The sequence below is a fragment of the Tasmannia lanceolata genome, unplaced genomic scaffold (assembly GCF_043159265.1).
Source record: "Tasmannia lanceolata isolate RefF3 unplaced genomic scaffold, GAP_Taslan_0.1 ptg000019l, whole genome shotgun sequence".
In the NCBI taxonomy this organism is placed as follows: Eukaryota; Viridiplantae; Streptophyta; class Magnoliopsida; order Canellales; family Winteraceae; genus Tasmannia; species Tasmannia lanceolata.
This window is the reverse complement of record NW_027518696.1, coordinates 30,362,355-30,369,572: the sequence shown is the minus strand read 5'-3', so window position 1 is coordinate 30,369,572 and position 7,218 is coordinate 30,362,355.

Sequence of the window (7,218 nt, the reverse complement as noted above, 5' to 3'; positions counted from 1 at the left end):
ATTAAAATCAATACTAAAAGGCACACGCCAATCGCGTGCGTACGAGAGACCAAGAGAGAGCGTGGCGGCTCGCGCCCCACCCCTCTCGCGGGGTCGGGTCCCACAAAAACCAATTTTTAATTCAAAAGCCAACGGCTATATTTTGAGCTGTCGCGACGTTCTCGGAGCTCCGAGAAATTCTCGGAGTTCCGAGACAATTTCTCGGAGTTCTGAGAGAACGGCCAGAAAATGGAAAAATTCTACTGGACCATTTCTCGGAGTTCCGAGAAAATGATCAGAAGTGAAAAATACTATTGGACCATTTCTCGGAGTTCCGAGAAACCTAAAATAAGCAGATTTTTATGTTTTTATTGCTATTTAATTTTGGACTTTTGGAACTCAATTCTTATGATAAATTGGAATGTTTATGAGGGTCCCAACATGTTGGTCCACCACATAACTATTCACTTAACCATTTAAGTTCATAAGTGTTTTTGAAAACTATTTTAAAAACCTTGCCTTGACTTAGAAATCTAAAGAGAAAAGATGTACAATGAAATCTATGTAACCTTCAACTTCTCTTTAGCCTTGGTCTTCAATTGATCTTCCATTTTGTGTATGCTTGCTTGAGAGATGATGTGAGCTCCACTTAGCTCATTTGACTCTTGTGTGGTACATCTTCAAGCATGACCATGTGGTGTGTTGGTTCCTTCAATGATCAACCTATCTAAACACAACACTTTAAGGCAAATTGATTAGTATTCAAGAACATAATCAATTATGTTTAGAATCATCAAAACAAGATAGGAGAGTAGACCCTTGGGCTTACAATCTCCCTTGATAGGACACAAATACGGCGTCATTCTCAGAAATTGCCACGTGTCGTCCATGCACGAGGAGAACCCAGCCATCATGAAGAAAGACGTTGAAAAATGATAAAGACCATGCAGACATAACACGCGTCGCCACCCAGGCCTCATCATCACAAACTATGGAAGGAGACGGCCGGCAAAGCCACGCGCGCCGGCAAGGCAGGGGTCCAATCCTGCAAAGGAAGGCTTTCTCTCCATAATGATGAAAGGGGTCGCGTGCCTCCCTTTAAAAGGGAGGAAAAGGAAGAAGAACGGATCCCACTTTTTCTAAAGAAGGGACTTCCCCCATTCTCAGCTCCGCCAGGACAACCGGAAAAGTGGCGAGGCAACAACAGAGGAGTCTAGGAACTCAATCATATTCTCCCTGCTAGTCCCCTCCGACCCACTCATTCACACACCCAGAAAAGAGCCCGCGCGCTGGCCCTGGAAACCCTGATCGAAACCCCTTCCCCCTCTCGCTGTTCTTTATATTGACTGGTCGAAGGATCTGACTTGGGTGTCGAAGTGGTCGTCCGGGACCCACCCTAGACCCCCGACCCCCTTTGTTTGTGATTGCAGACCCCGAGGAGGCCCTCTACCGACCGCGCGATCGCAGACCCGGGTCCATACGCCATCATATTGGCGCCATCGTTGGGACTCGTCGAGTACTGAACGCCGCATGGCGATGAGAAACCACACCCAACAACAGAAAACAGGGGTAATCACCAGGAGTCAGGCTCAGCGCGCACAAACCAATAGCTCAAGCTCTCGAGAGCCCAAGTCACCACTCTCGGGCCGACACGAGCCCTCCTCTAGCGCACCGCAGATGGTCCCCACCATGGAAATGTTCAACGAACTCCGCCAGGAACTACTCCAATGCTTGCCTCCTCCGGTCCCGGAGAGGCCCCCGACAACGTAGAACTAGACAGAAGCCTACGATGAAGGCAACGAGGAATAGCCAGGGGAGCGTCATCCCGGCGAAAGCGAGCACCGACTCGCCGAACGCCGTCCCCATCAGCAAATAGCCCTTTGCCCCCCGCAGCTAGGGGACGCCAGCGAGACAGCGAGAAGCAGGCTACGCTAAGACGCGCTCCCCCTGTCCAAGCTGCCTGTCTCCAGGAACCGCCCCTGGCTCGGGCGGAAGAAGTGGCAACCTTGGCGCAACCGCCCAGCGTGGATCCAATAGCCGACCTACAGAGGCAGATTCGAGAGGTAAAACTAGAAATGAAGAAACCCTACGCCCATGGCATCCTCGACGAATGGGAAAGGGAAATGGCATCCCCATTCACCGCGGAAGTCTTAAAGACCCCTGCAGAAACAGGCATAGATCTCTCCCGTTTCGGTCTGTACGACGGAAGCACTGACCCCCTCGAGTTCCTCCAAACCTTCAAAAGGGTAATGACGCTCCGAGGCGCATCGGACGGATTCATGTGTAGAGCCTTCGCCTCTCTGTTAAGAAAGACCGCTAACGACTAGTACATGAGATTGGAGCCCGACTCCATCGCATCCTTCCATGAGTTCGGGAGAAAGTTCAGCGCAAGATTCGCCAACAACCGCCTCCGCCATGATCCAGCGGACGCCCTCTTAGCCCTCCGGCAGGGAAGAAACGAGACCCTAAGAGACTTCATGTTAAAATTCAACGCCGAATTGGCCCAACTTTCTAACATGGACGTCCAAATACCGGTCACCAGACTAAAACATGCCACCACCGATCCAAATCTCAAGCTGCATCTCACCCTCAAGCCGCCTCGAGACCTACAGGAACTTGAATCCAAGGCTGACAAGTTCGTACGGGCAGAGGAAGCCTGCGCTCGAGAGCGGAACCAGCCCGGCCCCGATGAAAGAAAAAACAACGACGGCCGAAGGATCCTGAGGCCGAGGGCCGAGGAGAAACAGGCGAGCCGGAACCCCATCCCCGTCTTCGAAAGACTGGGAAGCGCCCCGCTAAAGGTTCCCCTCTCCCATGTCCTGCTAGCCATCAGAGATCAGGGTCTCCTGACCCCCCCCCAAGCGAATGGCCACGGACCCAAAGAAGCGGTCCGCCAAAAAATTCTGCGAATTCCACGGGGATCATGGCCACGAAACTGACCATTGCTTCCACCTCCGCCTCCAGCTGGAAAAACTGGCCGAGGAGGGCAACCTAAACCAATATCTCAGGAGCCCTGGCGAAAGTTCGCGCGAGGTCCAGCATCCACCCGACGAGCCCGGAAACAGGCGTCGGTCACCCGATAGGCTCCGGTCCAGCGGCCGCCGCCGATCCACTAGCCGGCACCGATCCCCGAGCAAGCATCGCTCCAGAAGCAGACGTCGATCCCGCAGCAGGCACGGCGCACACCGCCATCAGCGTTCCCGGAAGGACGAGCCCCCCGAACAACCACAGGCCCACGAACAGCCGTCTACCATCATAGGAAAAATCAATATCATCACGTGAGGACCGGCAGCGGGAGGGCCGACAACGGTTGGTCGACGGGCCTATGCAGAGCGGGTGTTCTCCATGGATATGCCCTCCAAAGAGGCCCGAACGGATCCGCCCCGACAAGACCAGATCATTACTTTTTCCAACGAAGACCTTGACAGGCTGCAGGTCCCACACGACGACTGGTCGTCAGACTAGTCGTCGCCAACTTCGACATAGGGAAAATTCTGGTCGACACAGGAAGCTCCGTCAACGTATTACACCTCGGAACTTTTGAAGAGATGAAACTAGGTAAAGAGAGGCTGGGACCCGCAGAGTACTCCATCTACGGGTTCTCCGGTGCGTCCGTACGGGTCGACGGCAAGATCGATTTACCCGTAACTTTTGGGACGTACCCCCTCCAAAAAACCATTCTGACCACCTTCATGGTCGTAGATATACCATTCACTTACAGCGCCATCATTGGGCGCCCCGCTCTAAGAGATTTGGGGGCAGTGGTCTCCACCCCCCAACCTCAAGATGAAATTCCCCACTCCAACCGGAGTGGGGGAGGTCCGGGGACAGCAGATGATAGCACGCCAGTGCTACGCAGCGAGCCTAAGAGGAACCAATGCTCCGGCCAAAAACTTCACAATCGGTAGTGAAGACCCCCGGCAGCGGGCCCGGACAATTAGAGGAGAACCCGCCGAGGAGCTAGACTCCATCCCAATAGCAGAAGACCAGCCGGAGAGACAAGTCCGGATAAGTTCCCTACTGAAAGGCCCCCTGCGAAACCAGATGATCGCCTTCCTCAGAGCAAACAAAGACATGTTCGCATGGTCCGCAAAGGACATGCCCAGAATCCCCAAGGAATTGGCCGTTCACAAGTTAAACGTGAACCCAGCCCTTAAACCCGTCCGGCAAAAAAAGAGGAACTTCGCGATAGAACGTCAAACCCATATAAAGGCCGAAGTAGAGAAGCTGCTACAAGCCGGGTTCATCAGAGAAATCTGGTACCCTGAGTGGCTGTCTAACGTCGTCATGGTCAAAAAATCTAGTGGAGGCTGGCGGGCCTGCATAGACTTCACGGACCTAAACCGGGCCTGCTCAAAGGACCCCTACCCCCTCCTGCGCATAGACCAACTCATCGACGCCACATCCGGACACGAACTCCTCACCTTCTTGGATGCGTTCTCGGGCTACAATCAGGTGAAAATGCACGAGCCAGACATCCCTAAAACAGCGTTCATTACCGATCAGGGGGTCTACTGTTACACTGTTATGCCATTCGGGCTCAAAAACGCGGGCGCCACCTACCAGCGGCTCGTAAATAAGCTATTCCGGGCGCAAATCGGAAGGAACGTAGAAGTATATGTAGACGACATGCTGGTAAAAAGCCTGGAAGCCTCCAAGCACATCTCCGACCTTCGGGGTAACTTCCAGAAAGACACTGGTAACAGACAACGGTCCCCAGTTCGCAAGTGCTGAATTCGTCAGATTCTGCGATTGCCTAAACATCGAGCACCGTTTCGCCTCCGTGGCACACCCACAGGCCAATGGGCAGGTGGAGGTAACTAACAGAATCTTGCTTCAGAGCCTCAAGAAGCGATTGGGAGAAGCCGGGAAAAACTGGGTAGAGGCACTCCCTAGTGTCCTCTGGGCCTATCGGACGACGCCGCGGACCGCAACTGGAGAATCCCCTTTTAGCTTGACCTTTGGAACCGAAGTGGTCATTCTGCTAGAAATCGGCCTCTCCAGCTTCCGCACGGAGAATTATGACGAAAAGGGAAACTCTGAACTCTTACGGAATACCCTCGACCTCATACTCGAAAAAAATAACAGGCCCTCCTCCGAACCGCCTCCTACCAGCAGAGGGTGGCACGATACTACAACGCCCGAGTAAAAAAATGCTCGGTAAAACCCAGAGACCTGGTACTACGACGGGCGGAGGGAAGCTCGCGCCCAAATGGGAAGAACCATACAGGGTCATTCGAGCACTCCGCCCCGGGGCCTATCAGCTAGAACGCCTCGACGGGACTCCAGTCCCTTGCAGTTGGAGCATGGACAACCTCCGAAAGTTTTACCAGTAAGAAGGTAGGGTAAGTCCTATGTTTTCCTTTAAAAATATGACATGTATAAAGAAAAGAAAAATAGTTCAAATGTTATTACAGACCAGACACGTCAACAATGCCAAAAAAAAAAGAGAGAGCAAACTTCCCAAGGCATCCGAACATTACTGAGCCCCCTCAGAAGTCTCGGCAACTACGGGATCCGCCAAGGCAGCCACCTCCTCCTCAGCCGACCCCGGCACTTCCGCCGGTACCGTCGAAAGACCCTCCGGAGCACCTCCCTCAGCCTCATGCATTAGCTTGTCAAGGGGGAAGGAGGGATCGACCTCGCGAACACGCCACCGGCATTCAGCAAACGCATCTATCTCAACGTCCACACTGAACGCGGCCGCAGCCTTAAAAAACTCCTCAGAGTCACGCCACTCCTCCCGCGCCTTCGCCAGTTCCCTGACATGCGTTCGTCGAGCCACCGCCAATTTGTCCGTCGCACGGCTCCTCCCTTCCATGGTTTTTCGGAGGTCTTCCCGAAGTCGAGTGACAGTACGCCTTCTCTGCCCGGGCTTTGTCCAAGTCCTCGCTCAGCTGCCGGACTCGCTCCTCAAAAGTACCTATCTCAGCCTCATCCTCGAGCAGGCACTGCACCATCCTCCTGGCATAGCTTTGGGACTACAAAAGCAAGCCATCAGAAAATTTTCAACGCAGAGTCTCAAAAACAAAAAAGAGAGAAATATACAATCAGAAAAACTGGCCACCCGGTACTTACGCAAGATGTTGATTGAAAATACTGAGCCCCTAGGGCCCTACGATCGAAGCCCTCCAACTCAGCCTCGTCGCCAGGGAGAGCGGTGGTCACTCCTAGCTCTACCCCAACCCGGGGATTCGCGAGAACGCTATCCTCAACGCCAATCTTCCAGTCGGGTTTAAACAACTCCCCTCGCACCTGGAAGCTCTGCGGCGGAAGCTCCACCCGCTCCAAAAGAAGCTTGGTCATGACCGCACCTTCCATCCGGCTTGGCGCGTCCTCCAAAAAGGCATAGGGATGCCCCACCCGACCAGCTTCCCCCTGTCGAGCGCCACGAGGGACAGCCCTCTTAGCAGAAGGCTCCAACTCTGGAGGAGAAGACCTACCCGCCCCCTTTTCTCCGACCACTCGACCAGAGGGGCTAGAAGGCACGGATGTCGGAAGCCTCGCTTGCGACCGGCCCAGCCTAGCCGCGGCCATAAAGTCAGAAGGGATCTTCTTGCGGCTCACCAGACTCTTCGTCGCCGCCGCAACCTCCTTTCCCTTACCAGCATCACTAGAAGAAGACATGCCTCCTGCCAAAGACGGGAGAACAATAACCGCTCAGAACAAAGGGGAACAGCAACAACAAAAAAAAAACACAACAACAAAGGGGAGGGGGGGCTCACCGCAATAGCTGGCGGAACTTTCCCCCGTTCTCTCGACCATACAGCGGGCCCTCCTCTCCACAGCTTTCAACAAACCAAGCCTCTTCAGGCCCCTCTCCCATCTAAACTCAGAAACGTCAATAGCCTACCTAGAGGCGAGCTTCCCCCAGTCAAACTTGCAGTAATCAGACTCGTCGAGGAGCGACTTCCTCCGCCACTCAACGGAGCGTCTCCAAGAGCGAGGGAAGTCCCAGCCAACGTCCGATGGAGGAGTGATGAACACATACTCCTCCTTCCATTTTTTGATGGAAGAAGGCAAGTTCGCCGCGATTTTCACCTGAGGACGCTGGGTCAAATATAACCAGCTGTCCTCCCCCTTCACCAACGGGCTAAGGGCAACGCAGGCCCGGAGCAGCGGAAGGGAAGGCTGAACCTTGCAAAGACCCGCCTTGGCCACAAAGGCCAAGAGAGTGCACCAACTATTAGGCGCCAGCTGGGAGGGGGCCACCCGGTAAAACTCAAGGGCCTCTACTAT